A 12,107-nucleotide genomic window follows, 5' to 3' on the forward strand; every position below is an offset into this window, starting at 1 on the left:
TATTGCTGTTTTGGCCAAAGGAGTTTGGTATGCCACACAGATGCAGTGGTCAAAAATAGACTTTCTTAATTCCCATAAACCCTCTTCAACTCCCACTCCTCAGCAAAGCCCAGGATAAGTAGGCCACGACACCAGTCCCAGAAGAGGCTTTTTGTTGATCCATGTGAGGCACATTCAAAGTAGAGTAATCAGGACATGTAGTGGTATGGAAAGGGTAGCTGTGAAGCAAAAAGATTGGTTTTTTTTTTTTTTCCATGAACTAATTCTAAAGGCAATGCCCCAGCTTTCAAATAATGATGGCATCCTTAGAGTAAGTTTCTATCAAGATGGCTGCTATGAAAAATAGCCCTTATTAGAGGTCTGTGTTAAAAAAAATCAGTCACATTCCATTATAATGATGGCTCCCACATGATGAAGCTTTCCTTTGGTTGGAAAACCAAAAGCATTTGCTTGACTGAAATGAAATTTCTCCTATCTCAGATCACTAAATATGCTTTCAACTATGGGGTAATCATTCAGTTTCTTGGGCTAGCATATTTTTAGATCAAAAGTACATATTTGAATTAAGAACGTGGATGACAGCTCAGGGAATATTGCAGAACGTTAAAATAGTAATCCCATATTCAGCCTAATTTTCCCTAAATTCATACCTCAGTGGTTTGTAATGGATACACTTGTGGTGGTTTTATTTTCCTTTTATGAGAAATCCAAAACTCTATCTTCTCATTATCTTTTAAGAAAGAGTTAGCTAATTTATAGTGTCAAAAGTGCTTTAAAAAATCAGGCAGTATTAATTCACTTAGAATGGTTCATAAATACCTGGTGGTAAAATTCATAAGATAACAATTAAAAACAACTTGCATTATATAATGAAATAATTTCTATTCGTCATTAGTCTCTTATTGGATCCATAACACCTTGTCACGGAGTCTCGAATGTTTCATCCTTTGAGAACATCCAAAGGAATCAGACTTTCCCTCCAAGAAAATTTTCCCACTTCCACTAGGCTTTCTCCTAACGAGCAGGCTCAGTGCTGCAGGACACCAGGACACTGCTTAGATGGGCTCGATCAGAGCTCTCATTTCTCCCCATATCAGGCTGCTTGTTGGCTAGTTTCAACCACACACTCACCCTACATTATTTGAGTTATCAACGTTTAATCTGTTGAGGATGGGAAAGCAGGTCCCAAAGTTTTTAGAATTGTGTCTAAAAGGAGAATGTATAAGCTCTGAGCAAGGACCTAAGGAGCTCTCTTAGGATTAAAGCTCATCAATGTGGTGAATTCTGTTGGCTGCTTGACCATTTAATCTCCTGTGCTCTGATGAATTGACTTTGTATTTCATACACACACACACACGCACACGCACACACACACACACACACACACACAATGTAGGTATATATAGTTAAGCATATATCACATAATGTGTATGTCTACAATACAAATTTACTTATCTACATCTCTGGTAATTGTTCCCAGTGGTTTAGATGCTAAAACATAAGAAAATAAGCTTTTTTCCTTGGGGGAAATACCTATTTAAGTACCCAAATATCTGGAAATCCTCAAGGTTCTCACAAGATTCTACCAGACCTCATATGATCAAGACGTACAACTGAGAGCCAGTATAGTACATTATTTTATTACTTATTAGAAAAGTCTTTCACTGCCTAATTTAGAGTTTTGCATAATATAAGAATGTATTTATTTTTGATGTGTTTAATAGAAATACGTATATAGTTAGTTATAGTTGACTTCGGTTGTTGAGAAAATGGGATTACTGGAATAGCACTTAAATAAAGTGAAGGGTACTGACCTACTTAGAAAAATTAATTATGAAAGAAAAAAAATAATGGATTAGAGTTGCACATAATGGTTTTGGGGACTCTGCTGGTTGAAATCCATCCTGAGGCTTATTTATAATTGGCACAATTAGAGTTTTCGAGAATTCAACAGCTTTAATTTATTTACAAAGATTCATATAGGATTTGAGTTACTGGGAATGTGGGGGATAGAGATGGGGTAGGTGACTTATTGCTTTACATTTAATTTCTACGGAATTTCAAATTCATATTTTGAGGGAGAAGGAATTGTCTTCAGGTAAAGAACACCAGGTTCTTTAACTGAGAGAATTTATTTATTTATTTGTAAGATTTTTATTTTTTTCTAATATAGTTGATTTATAGTATTCTGTCAATTTCTGCCATACAGCAAAGTGACCCAGTCATATATATGTGTGTGTGTGTGTGTGTGTGTGTGTGTGTGTGTGTATACACATTCTTTTTCTCACATTATCCTCCATCATGTTCCATCACAAGTGACTAGATATAGTTCCTTGTGCTATGTAGCAGTAACTGAGAGAATATAATGTTCTGGGGCACTTTTATCAAGAAATATTTGTATTGGATCAGATAAAAATGAAACATGCCTTTGCACTTAAGACTACTTTATTTTCTATATTGTCTACAAACTTTTCCCACAATTTGTATTTCACTTCTTGAAATCTTCATCTATTCATCAAGTGTTTATTAAATATCTATTGCATATTAGTACCATTCTAGACACTTGGGACCATCAGTGAATAAGTGAATCATGAAGTATGATAGGAGATGATAAGTGCATGATCCATAAAAGAATAAATAGAACTTCATCAAAATTAAAAAGTTATGCTCTTTGAAAACATTACTAAGAGAATGAAGAGATAAGCCACTGGCTTTAAGAAAATATTTGCAAAGAATATATCTGATGAAAGGCTTTTATCCAGAAAATATAAAGCAATATCAAAATTCAATAATAATATGATCTTTTCTTTTTTTCTTTTTAATGGGTGAAAGAGTTGTACATGCTTTCCCAAGGTGATATGGGGATGGTAAATAGCACATGAAAATATGTTCAACATCATCAGTCATTAGGAAAATGCAAATTAAAACCACAGTGAGATACTATTCCACATCTATTAGATGGTTGAACCATACCAAAAATTGACAAGATGTGGAGAAACCAGAACTCTCATACATTACTAGTGGAAAAGTAAAATAGTACAGCCAATTTGGAAAACATTCTGGCAATGTTTTAAGTTAAACTTACACTCATGTGAACCAGTCATTCCACTCCAAGGTTTTATATAAAAGAAAGGAAAGCATATGTCCTTGTAAAACCTTGTACATAGATGTTCACAACAGCTTTATCTTCATAAACTAAAAATTATAAACAGCCTAAGTGTCCATCAAGATATGAGGGGATACACAAATTGTAGTATACCTATGCAATGGAATACTACTAACAACAAAAAGGAGCAACTTGTTGATACATGATATAGCATGATGGATCTCAAAATTATTATACTGAGTGAAAGTAGACAGGCAAAACGAGTGCATACTATAAGATTCCACTTATATAAAATTTTGGAAAATATAACCTAGTGTATAGTAGCAGAAGGTAGATCAACAATTGCTACTAAGGAACTTGTGGGGGTGATGAGTAATTTTATTATCTTGATTGTGGTAGTGATTTCATTGGTCAGTATGTCAAAACTTAGCATAGTGCACATTTTAAATTTGTGAAATTTATTGTTTTTCAATTATACTTCAACAGAGTTGTTTTTTAAAAAATAGGGCAAAAGAGATGGAGAGTTATGTACAGGGAGTATGTATTTCTAAGATAAGCTATTTCACTCATACTTACATGACTGACATATAGACTTTAGATTGGTGGTGTTGGTGGCTGTGATGATGTTAAAGATTAAAAATATTCCAATCATTTCCGTTAAAGACTGATACAATCCATTTTATAGAGGAGAAAACTGAAGTTCCGGGAAATTAAGTAGCTAATATAAGGCCACCCTCAATCTATTGGTAGAATGAGACTTTTAAAATGCAATCAATAATAATAGCTGACATTTATCAAACACTTATCAATTGTCAAATGCTATTCTCAATATTTTGCAAACATTGCATCTTCACCATAACCTCTGGTCCTCTACAGGTGAAGAATTGACGTGATTGAAGGGTATCCCAAACTAGTGGTGAGAAAACTAAGATTCAAACACAGAAAATTGGTGCTATGCTCTCAACCACAAAACAGAGCTGCCTCTAAGCTAAGTTATCTGTCTGATGATTTAATGATTATAGTCATAGATCAACAGTGGTCAGTATTCATTGACAATTAACGACATGCCAGGCATTACAAGCATTTTACACATTATCTCTTTTAATTACTCAAATTAAACCTTTGAAGTCAGTATTGGCCCCATTTTACAGACAGAAAAATCAAGGCTTCAAGATATAGGAAATAACTTTGATATCTTTCCTAAAGTTATGTATCCGGTAAGGCAAGGAGTGAAGATCCCATCTTAGGAGGAGAGCTTCCTTTTCAGGGCTTATGCCCTTAACCACTATTCTATGGAGATCTGGGTCTTTTTAGCAGTGGAATATACCTTTTAAAAATTCTGTAGGGGGAGTTCCCACTGTGACTCATTGGATTATGAACCCAACAAATATCCATGAGGATGTGGGTTCCAGCAGTCAGTTAAGGATCTGGCATTGCCATGAACTATGGTGTAGGTTGAAGATGGGGCTCAGATCGGGCGTTGCTGTGGCTGTGGCATAGGCCAGCAGCTGCAGCTCTGATTTGACCCTAGCCAGGGAACTTCCATATGCCACAGGTGTGGCCCTAAAAAAAGCAAATAAATAAATAAACAAACAAATAAATAGTTAGGCTAGCATGTTTAGAAATATGTTTAAAGTATCCCTATTTTTTGCTAAAACCCCATCCCCCTATACAGTTTCCCATTAACACATATTTGGCAAAAGCAGTGGTGCATGGTAGAACAAATAGATGCTTTAAAACCAAACAACTAGTTTTTAGTTTTGGATACCCCATATACTGTAATTTGTAATCTTGGCAGATTACCTATTTCAGATGATTTTCACTTCTGTAAAATGGAAATGATATAATTCAGAGTCATGAGGACTAAATAAGACAATTATTTAAAATTTTTTCTTTGCCTTCAAATCAGGACTCAGGAAAAGATAAATGAAATGTCTGCCTACCTGGTATGAGTTGAGGTGCATGAGTAATATGCTCTATCCCTTATACTTGAATGGTGCAATTCCAGGAATTTCACTATTTAAGGAGATTCTTTTGGGTCAAGTATAAAAAGCTCTGGTATTTCCTTTTTAAAAAATACAGAAGGTAGCACATTAATCTGTAAGCATCTATTATCATTTTTTAAAATTAATTGATTGGCTTGATTTTTTTTCTTTACAATGGTGGCCGAGATAGTCGACTTCAACTATCTTAAAGTCTCGGTTTAAACATTACGTATTCCAGAAAGTGGTCCCCAATCTCTCATTTTAGGGTAGGTTAGTTCTGCCTGTCTTACCCTACTCTCCTCTAGCTCCTCACTCCTCTCTTTCCTAACTTTAAGTGCATTCCTTTTTATATCTGTCATCCTACCATTGTGTGTGCTCCATGTGGATAGAGACTGGGTGTGACTTCTTGACACCTGTATTAACAAATTGAATTATAACTAATTGGTGAATGAATGAACAAATGTTTTTAGGGAAGAGAAGATAGATATGGAGAAGATAGGAAGCTCTAAGCTCTAAGAAACCTTTCTCTTACTTCATAGGTTGGCCTCAGATTAGCTGTAGCTCTGATTTGAGCCCTGGCCTGGGAACTTCCATATGCCACTGCCACAGCCCTAAAAAAAAAAAGGACAGAGAATGGAGAGAATGGTATAGCTCATTCAAGACTGTATCTCTAGTGCCTAAGATAATGCCTGGTATTGACTAGGCATTTCATAAATATTTGCTGAGCTAATGAATGAGTGTATGAATAAATAAATAAATTTTAACAGCCACAGATAGTATTACAGCTAATGTATTATTTTTCACTTTAATTTCTAAATTTTTGAAATAATATTTGCCATGTTTGTCCTTAGAAAAGTAAAAAACAGCAATTCTTGAAAATTTATTTCACTGTCATTGTGTGTATTTTGAATAATTCTTACTAGAGTCTCAATTTTCTGGTATTAAGGACTTATTCCAGAATATGAAATACCCGAACTGCATGATTCCTAACTTGTCCTTTTAGGAAAATTATTGTCAGAACTCCTTTTATTTTTTGCCTGTCTTAATGTCAGGGATAACCAAAAGTGTTCATGATCAGTACACATTTCAAAACTTTGTCCTTGAGATTATTATGCTGTTGTCAATTCTCTTAGATGAACATTTAGGAAAATTCTATTACCACAGCTTTTGCTTCTATATATGGATGTCTTAAGCCCAAGCTAGATGCAAATATTTTCCAGCAATACTGTGGCATTGCTTTACATTATTTGTCTATAAGAAACTAGGAAGGATATTAAAGATGAGACAGTAAAGAAACCTGACTGAATATGGTTCCACTGACAACCGAGGAGTTTGCTTAAAATGACATGAATAGTCAGTTTGAAATAAAGGTTTGTTGAAACATTTGGTGTTGCACAACCAGTTGCCACATTAATCAATCCCTTATGCTCTAATTAATACCTTGCTAAAATGTTGATTCTCAAAGAAAACAACAGTTTTTAACTTTTATAGATGTGTAGCACACTTTTGAATTTATTATTAACAGGTTAAGTATTGAATATTGATCAGAATAATAATCTGCTGTTGTAATGCTTATAGCAAGTGAGGTATTTTACATATCTCCATATCCCACAGTGATCCTACAATGAGAACTTACCATCATTTTGCTAATGATGAGCCTGAAGATCAGGGATGTAAAGTAAGTTGCTTTTTTATATTACACAATTTATATAGATGAAGTCTAGGTTTAAATCTGAGGCTGTCCTGTTTAAATGTTCTTTATAAACCATTCCACTGCTTCTCTGTGAAGCAGTTACTTGTTCTGGGTATATTAGTTCCTAGGGTTACCAGAACAAATTACCACAAACCTGATGGCTTAAACGAGAGAGGTAGTCTTTCACAGTTCTGGAGGCTAGAAATGGAAACCTGAAATCAATGAATCAGCAGTGCCACACCCACTCTGAATGCTCTAGGGGAGGATTACTTTTGCTCTTCCAGCTTCTAGTATTTGTTTCAAACATTCCTTGACTTGTGGCTATATAACTGCAGTCCGTGCTTCCTTCTTCACATGGCCTTCCCTTTGTGTCTGTGTCTTCTCTCTCTATTATAAAGGCCTGTCATTGTATTTAGGATAATCCAGGATGATAAACCTGGGTGATCCAAGATCATCTCATCTACAGATTCATCCAACTGGATCTGCAAAGACTCTTTTTCCAAATAAGGTCACATTCCCAATTCTGAGGATTGAGATGTGGGCATGCCTTTTAGGGGACCAGAATTTAACCCACAATACTAGATATTGGAGGAACTGTTCTGCTCCCAAAACAGTAGGTTTGTCTTACTGTTCTGGAAGTACAGTAAGGAAGCCAAAGTTTACTTACTGTAAAGTTTGGAAGGAAGTTTACTAACATATATATAGAGATTTGCATATAGCTGGTTAATGCTGATTCTCCATGAAGACCAGCAGTATAACAATGACTGTCACTCTAGCACTAATAGAATAAGAATGATATCTTATTGGAATGCTACTCATGCTTTTGAAGTGGCTTCATCAAAGCTGCAATCCATCCTGCCTATTCAGTTGCAAAAGGAGACATTAATAAATAGGTTGAAAGACCTCTGGTTTTCCTCCATGATGCCAACCTCAAATATATATATAGCTTTGTAGTCTATTTTGGTGTATCTTCCATGAATTTCTCAACCACCTCCTTAATCTCTAAATCTTTGCTCCCTCTCAAGGTAAACATTCTTAAAATACTGAGTAGCATTTCAATCTCTGATTCTATTTGTACTTTTCCAAACTTGAAGTCTGCCCTATAGTATTAACATTCTAGGATTTCATGAATAATTCTGTGCTTACTCTCTCCATAACTTCAATAATCCCGTTATGTAATAGGTCAGGTTCAGTGCCCTTTCTTTAACTTTTCAGACACTTTAACCCCAAGGCATACTGAGAATCTTTCCATTCCAAAGCTGCACACATCCCTTTACATTAAGCTTTCATGGATTATACAAACTAGAAATGCATCATTACATACATTCAAAGATGTCTTAATTTTATATAAAATAGGAAAACCTTTCTAGTTTGTTTTCAGTACATGATGAAATGATGATCCCCAACATTTTATTAGTCTTTTTGGCTGCAGGTTCATATTAAGCTAATATTATTAGTAAACAGTTCAAAGTGATTTATAGATTCTTTTTTGACTGCATCTCATATCTCAAATCTTCTTAAAAATAAAATTTGTATCATTTTTCTTAAAAGTACTTGCCTTACTTTTATCCTAAGAGCAATTACTAACATTTATTCAGTACCTTTGATTTGTGAGGCCCTATATTAAATATTCCATGTGAGTTACCTCATTAAATCTCCAACATGTACAACTACATCCAATCTTTTACAGGTAAAGAAACTGTGGCTGTGCCACTACTTTTTTGCTTATTCACACAACCTGATTTTCCTACTGGTTATCTCTTTGGTTTGAATGACTCAAATGTCACTGCTTTGAGTGTGATTTTATTCACTACTTTTTTTCATCATTGGCAAAATGTTGAATTAGGACAGCTTCCAGTACTAATCCATGGGAGATTCATTTTTTATTCATTCATTTATTAAATTCCAGGAATTATTCTGCACACTGAGAGTACAGTGGTAATCAGTTGTGATGGGCAACTCCCAAGAGGGCCCCAACAATCTCCATAGCCTATATCCCACCACTTTACGTAACTCTCCTTTAGTATTGACTGGTCTGGTGACCCATTTCTAAAAAGGACAAAAATGAAGGGATGTCATTTCCAAGATTAATTAAAAAAAAAAAAAGAAAAAAAACCAAAAAAGACTATGGCTTGCATCTGTTGAATACCCCTCACTCAAGCCAAATGCCATGTCATAAGACAGCCCTGTGGAAGCACTCACCTGACAAAGAAAGAAAGCCTGCCAACAACCAAGCAAGTGAATTTGGAATGCAGTTTTCAGTTCATAGCATGTGGGCCTTACAGCCCTAGCTGACAGTTTGATCACAACCTCATGAGAGACTTTGAACTTTGACCCAGATGCACCTAGCTATGCTGCACAAAGTTTCCTGGCCCACACAAACAATGAGATAATAAAAGTTTGTTTTTCTTAAGCTACTAAGTTTTGGAATTACTTGTTATGTAGTAATAACTAACTAATATAGCATGTGGATGAGAACCTCATTCTTACAGAATTTATACTCTGGTAGAGACTGCATCCCCCAGTACACATATATGTATATATATGGAAGATACTAGTAATTCATTCTAAGGGGGAAGTAAAGTAGGATAGAGTGAATTGGGGATGCATTGGGTATTTTATAGGCAAAGAAAGATATCTCTGTAATGCTCAGTTAAGAGTGATAAGGAATCAGCCATATGAAGATGTACTGGCAGACTATCCGGGCTAATGGAGATAGCTAGAGTAGGGATAATCAGAATAGGCTTAGTTTGTTTGAGGGACATAATGGGTCACTGAGGCAGAAGCACAGTGAATAAGTAAAGAGTGATAGAAGATGAGACCAGATAGGTGGGCAGGAGGAGATAATGGGGGGACTTATTGGTTACTGTTTTAAATTCGAATGTCATTCTTCTTGCAACACGTATACATTCTGGATTTTATACAAGGGAATGGTATGCTCTTCCTTGCATTTCAAGACCATTCTGACTTCTGCTTAGAAAATGGATTGTAAGAGATAAGAATGGAAACTGAGAAGTAAATTAGGGGACAAGAGATGTTTGAGGTTGATGACAGCAGAGATGATAATGGTTTTGAGTTTGGAGTGTACTTTTCAGGTTGAGTTAATGGGGTTTGTGGTGGGTTAGACGTGTTGAGTGAGGCAAAAGGAATCTGAAGATTCTTGTTGATTTGGCCTCATCAGCATGGCGGATGGTGTCACCTTTCACTGAGAGGAAGGAAAAGCAGTTTGGTTGGAGAAGGAGTTGGTAGCAAGGGTGTTATGGACTCAGGAGTTTTGTTTTGGGTGTATTACATTAGTCCATAGCATGTGGGCCTTACAAGAGAAGTGCCCACTAATTTCTGTTCTGTACTGCAAGCCAGTTTCTTCCTATGGAAAACAACCTCTAACATCCCATTATATATTGTGTCCTGGAGAGTTTTATTTTTTTTTAAGTCTTTGTAGTAGAATTTTGTCAGAGGCTATTTGAATGCTCAAAGAGCAAACATTGACTACATCCTTTCAATACACTGATTTAATCAGAGATAATTTCTCTCATGGAATGCTACAGAATCCACTAAAGGAGAAAAATCAGCATAGTATTTCATTTATAATTTATTACAATGCAGGTATCACACACAAGATAACCTTTGCTCTCTCCTTGATTCAGACTTTGTTGTAGCTTATAATCATGTCTTTTCCTATTTATTAGTAATTGAGCCATGTCACCTTACTCACCTTAAAAGTTAGTGTCAGCTTTACTATAAATCCTATAAGTACAGTGGGGAATTTGTGTGGATTGCTATTTCCCTTTCTCCACATGCTCTGCAGTTAGAATAAGAAGTGAGAATAATTGTGGTTACATACACGCATTTCTCCCATAAGACAAAGTGATCAGAAAATACAGAGGAAATGCTGAAAATACCAGCAGTGTTTAGTGATGAGAGGGTGAACAACTGCTTAGAGATTTTTTTTTTTAAACGCTAAATACCACCCAAGCTTGTTAAACATCAGTACCCTGCATGAGTATTTAGCAAAAATGTATTTAGGTATCTATGTGTTGCCAAATATGGGGAGATTCTCCAACCCACTAGAAAATTTAGAATTGCCTCTCAGATACTAAAATCATAAACTGAAGCACATAGACTTACTTAATTTACAAATCCTGAGCCAATGTATTGCAACTGCTGTGCATTGTGAGATACTAGTATGAACTGGTATATTATAAAATTAAATTGTATTGTATAGTGCATTGTATTGTTCCGTCAGATTTTGATATCCTCACTTTAAATAATTCATGGGAAGAAATGATCACTTCATAATGCCACAAACTCACAGCAGGCAAAACTAATTTTACACAATATGAAAACAGATTTTATTTATTTAAAAGGAATATTAAAAAAACACAACAACAACTTTTTTGACACCAGCTGCTGAGAAATAAATAGAATACTTTATGACAAAAAAAAAATCTAAATCTATAAAAGCTGTTCCTGGGAGAGCAAGTTGAGAATTGTAAAGATGCATTTAAATGCCCTGGTCAATGCTATAAGCCTTATTTTGAGGGAAAATACTGTTCCATCTTGTTTATTCCCTGTGGGGATAAAACAGTACTGGGATAAAATTAGCTTTACAAAATCTCTCCTAACACCTACAACATAATGCCGAAGAAGTAGCAAATTTAGGTATCACTCCAAAGACCCCTCACTAGGCTAGATAACATCTATAGATAACTCATATCCCTAAATACAACCTATAAATGACTGCTTAAATTTGTCCAAACCAGATCTTAACTGGCAGTGGAAAAGTATTTTAGAGTGACCACAACAATTTTCCTTTCACTGTGGCTTTAAGAATGGAATGAGGAAATAAGGTGAAAATATAATGAGGCTATTTTCTTTGGAATAGTTCATTAGATAGTCATTTTTTTCTACAAATATCATACTTTTTTTGTACAAATAGCAAAAAATTTAGGCTTGCTGTTTGATAATAATATCTGACTCAATCAGACACAGGCTTCAGACAAAGAACGGGACCCATGCCATGAGTGGGTCTGGGTTTAATCTCAGAAGCATGAGGGTCTAGGCATCCAGGCAGTTTTTAGTACTCTTCCCTGAAGCTTCAGGGAGTGAACAAGCATTGAGAGGGAACATGGTTTGCAGTGAGGAAGCTAAGACATGGACAAAAGAGAGAAAGAAGAGAGCGAAGTCTAAAAAAATCAGATATTTTAGCACCAAAGCAATGAAAACACATTCTGTTGGTAATATAAATGTTGTTTATTGAATTTTTACTTTTAAAAAATGTTTAACTTAAAAACTCTTGCTGACAGTGGGAATGTAAATATGA

The 12,107-nt window shown here is 35.2% G+C and overlaps 1 protein-coding gene across 7 annotated transcripts in view; it reads left to right on the forward strand.

Annotated features, from left to right (window-relative positions):
- The window catches only part of ZBTB20 (zinc finger and BTB domain containing 20), a 799,736-nt gene that overhangs the window by 300,856 nt on the left and 486,773 nt on the right, over positions 1-12,107 (forward strand). For 2 of the 7 annotated variants that reach the window (XM_047791859.1, XM_047791873.1), the window contains exon 3: positions 6,706-6,769. The exons of the other annotated variants lie outside the window; for them this stretch is intronic. The gene's annotated coding sequence lies outside the window, so the exon portion shown is untranslated. The remainder of the gene's footprint in view (positions 1-6,705; positions 6,770-12,107) is intronic. 7 annotated transcript variants of the gene reach the window in all.

This window comes from Phacochoerus africanus, chromosome 1, assembly GCF_016906955.1.
Source record: "Phacochoerus africanus isolate WHEZ1 chromosome 1, ROS_Pafr_v1, whole genome shotgun sequence".
NCBI classification, from domain to species: Eukaryota; Metazoa; Chordata; class Mammalia; order Artiodactyla; family Suidae; genus Phacochoerus; species Phacochoerus africanus.